Genomic DNA, 10,904 nt, shown 5'->3' on the forward strand with positions numbered 1-10,904 from the left:
CGGGTTAACTTTCGGCGAGTCGGTCGCTTTGTGGAATAGCAGCACTTCAGAGAGAACAAGACCCCTCCGCTCCGCGTCGGGGTCTACAGATTCTCTCTGTCGTGCTGCTATTCCACGGTAGCGACCTTCTCGCCGAACGTTAACCCTTACTTCATGTGTGCACACGTGTAACATCGGGTGAGTAACAGAACATGTGCGCAACGATGCGTTATGACACGCCGATATGCGAGGATCTTCGTCCAAATCGCTAGTCGCATGCATCATCGCTAACTGCGTTTACATCGCGTGCCGCGTGTAAGGGAAATGTTAGTTGTTGACATGTATGGAATTCACTTCAATTTGTGCTGTTTATTGCTTCAGTTGTGGACAAAACGATTGGCCAAACTCACAATAGAAAGCCTTTGCTGTGCTACTGTCCCAGAGAGCTGAAAAAAAACCCCTTCATAGAAGAAGTCACTCTTAGCAGGGGTGTTAACCAATCCAATGAGTTCTCTCTCTCTCTCTCTCTCTCTCTCTCTCTCTCTCTCTCTCTCTCTCTCTCTCCCTCTCTCTCTCTCTCTCTCTCTCTCTCTCTCTCTCTCATAGTAGCCTACTATTTACCCATAATAAATGGTGAATTTCTGAGCCCTTTTTAATTTGTAGCCTATACCACTGAAGGCATGATAATGCTTCATCATATTTTAGAAATAGGGCCTATGTGCCTTTTATATTCCAAATGTTTATCATTTTGAAATTGTTTCAGTTGTTTATGACTTGTGTATGACTGAAATTATCTCTGCATACTATCAGTGCTGCATTGCTTTGTAAAGATAGGCTATTCAACACACTTTAAAAACACACTGAAAAGATACGGCCATAGTAGCCTACTAAAAACATTTTGTTCATAATAATGGTGATTAATAAATGGTGGTCTTAAATTTTCATACTGACATCCTTAAATTTGACTTGGTAGATCACGGCAGACCATCAACTTCAAAAGTAGATCTTGGTTAAAAAAAAGGTTGGGCACCCCTGCTATAGAGAGAACCACAAGTGCTTGAAAGACAGGGATCAAAAGCCTAGTCAAGTTGTTGTAGTTTACTTGGGTTTGGGAGCAATATAAAAAAAAACCTTCAGAGAAGGGACAGTTGGGATGAGTTTACTAACACTCCCTAGGCTTTGTTTTACAGTTGTAATGAGTTTGGTGATAGACCTTCATTGACACAGCAGAGGAGACATCGGGCTGCATATAGAAATTAATGTGTAAACTTAATGAATGTGAATATAGACATAAATGTGTAATATGTTGTTCAGCCCTTTTAATGGGAGGAATTTGGAAAAAACTGGCCCTGTGACCAGCACCCCTCATGTAGAATGTGTACGCCTACAGATATGTGTGGGGGAAAAGGCATAGCCTACCCTCTAAGACCCTTTTTATCTATGCGTTAACAATTTCACAGTGCTCTTAAATTCTTATCTCTGCTCCTATTTTGTTTTATTGTTTCCCAGACCCCTGCATGAGGGACGAATGAAACTGTGTTGTAAACAGAAATTATTCACTGTACTGCATTTTTTGACAATGACAATGTACTACTATTATACAAGTCATGGGTAAAATCTTATGTAGCCTTATTTCTCAAAATATAAATGGCTGGAATATAGGCCCAGGCCTACAGTTTCTCCATGCGCCAATGTCATACTGTAGTCATTGTTTTGCCGTTTTGCATTTACGCTGCAAGAATACAACCCGCACACCCCCCAACCACCCCCCCCCCCGGACAAAATAAACCCCGGCTGCCCCCATAGTTTCCAAAATTTCTGTGGGAAACACTGTTACCTCTTTAATTCAGATGGGCTTCACCTCAGCGCTGGGGGAGCCAAGCAGCTTACATCTAACCTGATGGAGTTTTTATCTGACATCTGACATACAGATCAGCTGGACCCTCCCCTGGTACCCCCATGCACCACACCTTATATTTTTCACGAGGGTCTCGCTGACTCCCCTGCCCTTAACCCCGGCTTAATCCCGGCTAACATAGCCCCAGCCCCTTCCCCTATTACTGTAATCCTCTCCACCCGACCAACACATAGACATGGTAACATGACCCGTACCGATAGAGGACCGACGCGCAACCTCCGGCCACTTGAATGCGCAGCCCCATGTCCATCTACCTCATTAGCTGCAAATGCCAGTTTAGTAAACGCTCGCTCGATTGCGAACAAAGCGCACGTCCTAAATGACTTGTTCACCAGAGAAAAACTAGATTTTATGTTTGTGACCGAGACCTGGCAACACAACATGGACTATTTCCATTTAAATGAGCTATGTCCTGCTGGTTGCTCCTACATCTGCTCCCCACGACTGACCGGCCGGGGTGGTGGGCTTGCGGTTGTGTGGAATTCTGTTTTTTCCTGCCAATTAGTAAACACTGACTCATACCCCTCCTTTGAACTTCTCCTCACCAAAGTAGGGCGCACGATGCCGTTCTACTGTGCCGTAATCTACCGCCCCCCCGGCCCGGCATCACAGTTTCTTCTGGATTTTTCAGACTTTTTGACCACATTGGTAAAAATAGATAACTTATTGATAGTGGGCGACTTCAACCTCCATGTAAACAGTGACGATCGCATAGCAAATGAGTTTATTAACATCACTGAATCCCACAACCTCACGCAACATGTGAACGACGCAACGCACTCTGGGGGACACACACTGGACCTGGTGCTCTCCACAGGTCTCTCCATAACAAATACGCGCTGCGAGGATCTGGCAATTAGCGATCACAAGTGCATATTTTTTAACCTGTTTTTATCCTCTGACCCTCCCCCTTCTGTAAAGCACAAGCAGCTCCGCCATATCGATCAGAAGGCTATTAATAATTTCTTATCGCATTTTAATAGTGACACGAGTTTTAACACTTGCAATGTAGACCACATGTTGGAATCATTTAATGCCAAATGCTCCGTCGTATTAGACACAGTTGCCCCTCTGAAGACCAAGCAGAAGCCCCTCCATAATCCCCACCCTTGGATATCCGACGAGGTCCGTTGCTTAAAGAGAGAGTGCCGCAAGTATGAGAGACTCTGGAAGAAATCTGGGCTTGAAGTACATCGCCTACACTTGCGCGAGCTCAGACGCTCCCTAAATGGCCTGATCAAAGATAGACGCTCAGCATACTTTGCAAACCTAATCGCTGCATCCAAAAACAACCCCAAACGTCTTTTTGATACCATCAGCAACATAGTTTCTCCGCCCACACCTGCACTACCCTGTTTCTCCCAGGATGACTGTAATCTTTTCCTCAACTTCTTTGTGGATAAGATAACAACTATTAGATCTGGTATCCAACCCAACCCACCATCCTGCTGCATATCCCCCTCCCCTCCCTGCATACAGCTAGAGTCCTTCCTCCCAATTACCTCTGACGACCTCTCCAAATTAGTGAAGAGTATGTCCCTGTCCTATAGCCCCCAAGACATCCTACCTCCCTCCCTCTTTACTAAGATCCTCCCGTCTATTGGACCTGTCATAACCGGGATTATTAATTTGTCCCTGTCCTCTGGCCAATTTCCACGTGCCTTTAAACATGCCTCCATACAGCCAATCATAAAGAAACCAAACTTGGACCCAGCCCTACATAACAACTATAGACCCATCTCCAAACTTCCGTTTATGTCAAAAATCATGGAAAAAGTGGTCGCCAACCAGCTCACCACCTTCCTCGATAATAATAGTCTTTTTGATAAATTCCAGTCAGGCTTCCGCAAACGGCACTCAACTGAAACTGCCCTACTCAGAATAACCAACGACATACAGATGACTGCGGACAGAGGAGACTGCTCTATCCTAGTTCTCCTGGATCTAAGTGCTGCATTCGACACCATCGACCATCAGATCTTGACGAAGAGGCTGCATGACTGGGTGGGGATCTCTGGATCCGCCCTAGACTGGTTCGTCTCCTATCTGTCAGACAGAACTTTCGCAGTTAATATCGGAGAATTCTTCTCCCCCTCCGCCCCCCTCTCCTGCGGCGTCCCGCAGGGGTCAGTATTGGGCCCTCTTCTTTTCACCTTGTACATGCTACCTCTGGGCCAACTTCTATGCAACTTTAAAATCAACTACCACATGTATGCTGACGACCTACAACTCCATTTCAGTTTTAACCATGAGGACTTACCCTGCATTTCCCGTCTACTAGACTGCCTAGATGCAGACAACTGGTTACAATTAAATAAAGAAAAAACTGAAATTTTGATCTTTGCACCAGAAGCCATTACTCCTAGCATCCTTCAGCATCTAGGCACCTATGCGCCTTTCGTCCGCTCTAGTATGAGAAACTTGGGGGTTGTTTTTGATGGGGCTTTATCATTTGAGCCCCACATTAACCAACTCACTAAATCCTGTTTCCTTCATCTCCGCAATATTAACAAACTGAGGCCCATAGTTTCATACCAAGAACTTGAAATGCTTATCCATGCCTTCATTTCCTCCCGTATTGATTACTGCAACTCTCTCTTCCCTGCCCTGAAGAAATCTGCCCTGTCCCGCTTACAGTCTATCCAAAACGCTGCTGCCAGACTTCTTTCCAGAGCCAGCAGATACTCCCACATCACTCCCATTCTCATCTCCCTCCACTGGCTTCCCGTCCAATATAGAATTCATTTCAAAATCCTCATCATCACCTACCGATGCCTCCAGCAACAGGCCCCTATCTACCTCCTAGAACTACTCCACCCCCTATCCTCAACCCGCTCCCTCAGATCAACCGGCCAGAACCTCCTCACTGTGCCCCGCACCCGCCTGAAGACCCGTGGCGACCGTGCATTTGTTGCATTAGCACCCCGTTTATGGAACGACCTACCCGCTGAACTCAGGCTTGCCCCCTCACTGGACCGTTTCAAAGGCCTTTTAAAGACTCATCTTTTTAGACAAGCTTTTTGCTAATTTTATCCTTTTATCCCTACATTATTTTAAAAATGTTTATCTGATGATGTGGAAGTTGTATACGTGTGACAAATGGGAGCACCTAGGCCTTCCTTTTTATAATGCTGAGTGGCAACGCCTACTTGTATTGCTTATTTTATTTTTATTTTTATTTTTTACACTATGGTAAAGCACTTCGTGACTGTTTTGTCTGTGACAAGCGCTATATAAATACATTTTACCTTACCTTACCGGTTACGTGGCGCTATTCCGACATGTCGCTATTCCGACATTGATGTCTATTGTCGGAATACCGGCGCGAGTTATGCAATTTCTTTGGTTTGTGCTACGTTGCTCAGCTTTTACTAAGTTTAGGGAGAGTGCATACAGTTACCCTAACCCTAACCCTAACCCTGACCCTAACCCTAACCCTAACCCTACGGTATGTCGGCTGTCGGAATAGCGGTATGTCGGAATAGCGGTATGTCGGAATAGCGATTGCCCCCCACCTAACCTTACCTTACCTTTAAGCCTGGTAACTAACAGTCTCTCTTGTATTTACCATTGGCAATATACAGGGGTTGGACAAAATAACTGAAACATCTGTCATTTTAGTGTGGGAAGTTTCATGGCTAAAATGGGACCAGCCTGTTGGCCAATCTTCATTAATTGCACATTGCACCAGTAAAGTGAAGTGTGAAGAGTCAAATAGCATATGAGCACACTTTTGCTCAAAAGTTTGCAATGCACACAACATTATGGATGACATATCAGAGTTCAAGAAGGAGAAATTCTTGATGCGCGTGTAACTGTTGCATCTTTGACCAAGACAGTAGGCTTTGTGATGTATCAAGAGCCACGGTATTCAAGGTAATGTCTGCATACCACCAAGACGGATGAACCACATCCGAGAGGATTAACTGTGGACGCAAGAGGAAGCTATGTCTGAAAGGGATGTTTGGGTGACCAGCCGTGTATATTGACCCTGTGGAGCTCTCGATGGACCGTTCTGGTGGAAACAGGAGAGTTGAGGTGCACATTTAATTCTACCGTGATTTGGACGGCTGTGGTTTTATGTTTTTTGGATACAGTCCGGGTTAGCACCCAAACATCCCTTTCAGAGAATGCAGGCAGCTTCCTCTTGCATCAGTGCACAGAGCACCTTTAAACATCTTAAATCATAAGGACACCATGGCAAATGTACATGACATTTTAAATTAACTTTTTTGCAATTTTATGCGGCCTCTGCCACCTCTGTATAAAATATTTGGCTGCTTAAAACCCCAATATTATGGTATATATTATATGGTATATAGATTATGGTGATATTATGTATTGAGTGTCTCACTACGTTAGATGATTACCGTATGTACTGTATGTGGGTTGGGCGATACTTCATAATCCTTAACTCTGTCAGTGAGCGTAGAGGGTATTGCAGTAACTTAAATACCTTATTATAAATGCCCCATTTATATTCCTAATACATTATCCATCATTTGCATTGACGTCACAATATTACGTAATCGATTTTGCTGGACGGCAGAAGTACACATTCGTACATAGGAATTATGCAGACGAAGACAACTTTGACCATAAAATACCAAAGAAACACGTAGTTCTTGTATTTTTTTTTTAACGGGATATGTACCTGCCGTTATCAGGCTAGGTTGGCCACAGTGGATAGCCTATGTTCAAATCATAGATTTATTCAAATGTATTCTGCTCCACTAGATGGCATAACGGGGACGGGCGGTACGAGAATCTGGGAGAAGAAGAGAAAGTTGTTGCTTGCTTCCAGCCATGAACTTACTCTGCCTGCGATGTATTTTTTATCCCGTGTTTATTTTCTTCAGTAAAGTTGTGAACTCAAACCAAACCGCTGCATTGGCAAAATAAGCACATTCATGCACCGTTTCTTCATTGGTGGCTGGGCACCGCGGCTGCATCCTCTTCTTCGTGGCATGGCACAGGTAAGATAATGCTGGTACATTTTTGTGTCAGGCATTTCGCAAAGTGGTGTTTTGAATAGCAAATCTTTTCATCTCTTGTAGCTTAACTTGAATTCTCTCGCTTCGTTTCATCCAAGTGGATTTCATTGTTGTTTCAGCCACGTCTGCACAATGTAGGCTATTGTGAAATATAATTCTATATCTTATCTTCTGTTTACATGTCCAATATGTTCATTTGTACTGTATTATTATTGACCACTTATGTTACCAGTCCATCACTGCTACCTGTCCTGTCTTGCACTTTCTGTCTGTCTGTGTCAGTCCTGTCTATGTCCTGGCATGGTAGAGAGAAAACGTCGTTTCCCTTGTATGACCATAAATAAAGTGACAATAAAAGCTGACTTGACATACTTCAATGTTTCAAATCGGTGTTGCATTACATTGCACGTGTAGAAACACATAGGACAGAATGTCGGTTACATACTTTGATTAAATAATTTTGATTTGATTTGATTAAATAAATCATTTGAAAAGATGACCTTCACAAGAGAAAGAAAAGCACAACAAACCTGTTATTTATCTTTTATTGTTTTTATTGTTTAGTAATTGCAGGTTCATCAGTCAGGTGGTCAGCACCCAAACTAAAACCATGAGTCATGGTGGCCAGGATGACGTCCAAGAATTGCATCCCAGCAGCACAGGTAAATACATGACTAGTAAGTTGGGATGAGTGTTATTTTCTGACATTTTACATCACATTTTAATTCAGACAATATTGCCAAGGGAGTACATTACAATGCATGGCTAGATTCATTTAAATAGCATGTTTGTCTTTTCTTTTTTTCTAATTAGATGGGGGAGCCAACATGAAGAGGTGTCCAGAGAGGCTTCTTTCGCTTTGGCTTTGCAGCAGCACCAGGACCTCACCATCAGTGATGCTGTTCCCCTCATCCATCGGGCCTACCCTTACATTCCTCCCCTGATGCACTGATCACCTGTACCAGTTGTTGGAGTTTTCAGAAGGGCTCTAAATTAACTTTTTTTATTCACTAGTAGCCAAAATGGCTAGTATGTTAATCTCCAAACATACCGGTACATTAAATAATGGGTCAAAGTGCCAAGTACATTTTCTTTTCTACCAGCAACACTTAATTTTCCCAGCATTTGGCTGGTTGGCTGGTGAGCCCTGGTTGTCATTGATGGTGAGTAGTTGTGATAATAAATAACTGAAATGATGAAGTCCATCCAGACATGTCTTGCTTATTTTATTGTACTAATACAACAACGTAGAACATTTTCTGTGAAAGCCCAACTGGGAAACTCCAACTCCCATTGACATTGTGACACAGCACACAAGTGTTCACTGCACGAAATTGCATTTATGCTTCACCCGTGCAAGGGGGCAGCCCCCAATGGCGCCCCAAGGGAGCAGTGTGGCGGTACCATGCTCAGGGTATCTCAGTCATGGAGGAGGATGGGGGAGAGCACTGATTACTTAACTCCCCCCACCAACCTGGTGGGTCGGGAGTCCAACCGGCAACCTTTGGGATACAAGGCTGACACTCTAACCACTTACCCATGACCGCCTGTCAATCTTCAGTCTAGTCTAACTAATTATATTGTCTCCACTAAATGTATATCTCAGGTGACATGGGTATACTGGTATGGGGATAGTGCTGTATGTAAATAATATTAACCCATTTCAGCCGGCACCAAAATGCCAGCTAATTGCCTATGCCCTTTTTAAGAAAGGTGTCCTCATCCTATAAACCCCCCAAATAACTAAATAAATCTCTGAAGCACATACAGACATGATATGAGTTTTAAAAGCTAAGACCATCCTCTTGCATTAGAACATGTTAATTCAGCTCTAACATGCCCACATTTTTAATCTAAAAAAATCTAATATGTCATGCCTGAATGCTGTGTCGCTCCAGGCACCTAGGTCAATACAACGTGTAGGTGTACACAGCATCCAGCATCAATGGGTTGACTATTACAGGCCTAGTTCAGATAACCATTTATTAATATAAATAAGTACTTGCATGTCTATTGTACATGTCCACCCCACAATACATAACCTTGAAATGTATTTGTACTTTGTGTCTAAAAATAAAGTATTTGAGCCATTGAATGAACTGATTACTACATTGAGTTGGTGTGATTAAGAGGTTGAAATCGGCTAAACTTGACTTGGTGTGCTGGACCTCTGGCTCTTCCATACATCCAATGTGTCATGACATCAGATCATCGCTCTTCTCATCTGGAGAAACAGAAAGATAACACTTAGCTGACACTTATCCAAAGCAACTTCGTTACTCACAGTGAATTGTTAACTGTCCCTGCAGCATGGGGCTTGGTGCCTAGCTCAAGGGTAGGCCTACTTCAGCCTGGATGGGAGGTGAAGGGAGGTGTAGGATGGGATTTGAACCTGCAACCCTCTAATCTTAATACCACTTCCCAAACCATTAAGCCTCTGCTGTGTGTGACTGATTTCAGAGGGCAGACAATTTGGATGACAACACAACAAAGTGGTGGACTTCATATTATTGACAACAACATCGACACTGGTGGGCCTATGCATGTCATTATAAATGGGCCAGCATGGATAAGGTGATTGGCATTTCATGACAGCATCATGCTGGAGAGTAGGCCTACTACTTGGGAAATCAGCGCTAGAGATGTAGGCCTACACATGGTTTATTTTTACATTTGAACCTTAACAGTATGAACGTCATTCACCAAGAGCTTTATGAATTCCGTGTTTATGTTACAGCCTGCAATATCTTAGCATACGTCCATCATAGCGCAATGATGCTGATAATTAACGTTAATCATGGAAAGCATCTTATATTGACCTCACAGAAAAAGACTTAAATTAACTAGCGTTCACGAATTAAGAGACAAATTATGATATGAGGGATGGCAAATGAGAAACTTACCGTGGTGCTCATCCAGCTACTTGAGTAGGCTAGTTTGATGGTCCATTTTGCCGTCCAGTAGCCGTCCACTAGAACGTTTGACGTCACATGCAAATCATGGATACCCAATTGTCTGTGCCCCAAGTATTTCAGCAAGTATGTATTTTGTCCTTTTGTTTGTGTGTGTGTGTGTGTGTGTGTGTGTGTGTGTGTGTGTGTGTGTGTGTGTGTGTGTGTGTGTGTGTGTGTGTGTGTGTGTGTGTGTGTGTGTGTGTGTGTGTGTGGGAATGACACTGCCAGTGTGGAATTGAAGTGACAAGCCAGAATCCCTGATACGCACACACACACACACACACACACACACACACACACACACACACACACACACACACACAGAGCCAGCCCTGTCTGAGGCCTCCTGTGTGCCTGCCTGCCTGTCTGTAATATTATTAGGTCGCTACGCTACGCAGCCAGTCTCGTTAGCGCCAGGCTGGAAAAAAACGAAGCTTAAACGAATGTGTTTCATTATTCCAGCGATGCGTGGCAAGCAGTGCTAATTGACAAGCATTTTAATTATGTAATCTCCCCGCTCCCTCTCGCCTTTCCATCACCCCACACAAAAGCCTTCCTTACACACGTATACACACACACACACACACACACACACACACACACACACACACACACACACACACACACACACACACACACACACTAAACACAATAACCAGGATATGTATTCTGGCTGACTTGATTGATTGAACAGATGGGGGTCATGCTATTTTGGAAGATTCAGGGAACCATGCTGATGCCCTTTTATCTTTTCACTAGAGGTGCACCGAAATTAAAATTTGTGGCCGAAACCGAAACCGAATAATAATTAATCACTGAAACCAAAACCGAATATTACAAATCAGTTAAAAGTTATCAAAAGTTTTGAAAGAAAATAAATGTGCATTTGAAGTCTTAGAGTAGAACTGAAATTAGTGTAATTAATGCCCGTTTTCAATTCATTATCTATTCGGCCTCCGATTCGGCCACTCAATTGGCTTTCGGCCGAAAACCGAAAGTGTCTTTTTTTGCGTTTTCGGCCGAATATTTTCTGCGGCCGAATTTTCGGTGCACCTCTAC

General features: G+C 43.5%; 2 long non-coding RNA genes across 2 annotated transcripts; one reads left to right on the forward strand and one right to left on the reverse strand.

Annotated features, from left to right (window-relative positions):
* The first annotated feature begins 6,631 nt into the window (after positions 1-6,631).
* Positions 6,632-7,968, forward strand: LOC134442982 (uncharacterized). The gene is made up of 3 exons (XR_010033528.1): positions 6,632-6,873; positions 7,456-7,553; positions 7,705-7,968. It is a non-coding gene; the product is annotated as an uncharacterized LOC134442982 (long non-coding RNA).
* A 1,013-nt stretch (positions 7,969-8,981) lies between these two features.
* Positions 8,982-9,833, reverse strand: LOC134442978 (uncharacterized). Its single transcript, XR_010033525.1, has 2 exons — positions 9,795-9,833; positions 8,982-9,115 (listed from the first exon to the last, which is right to left on the reverse strand). It is a non-coding gene; the product is annotated as an uncharacterized LOC134442978 (long non-coding RNA).
* Positions 9,834-10,904: the final 1,071 nt, after the last annotated feature.

The sequence above is a fragment of the Engraulis encrasicolus genome, unplaced genomic scaffold (assembly GCF_034702125.1).
Source record: "Engraulis encrasicolus isolate BLACKSEA-1 unplaced genomic scaffold, IST_EnEncr_1.0 scaffold_274_np1212, whole genome shotgun sequence".
Taxonomy (NCBI): Eukaryota; Metazoa; Chordata; class Actinopteri; order Clupeiformes; family Engraulidae; genus Engraulis; species Engraulis encrasicolus.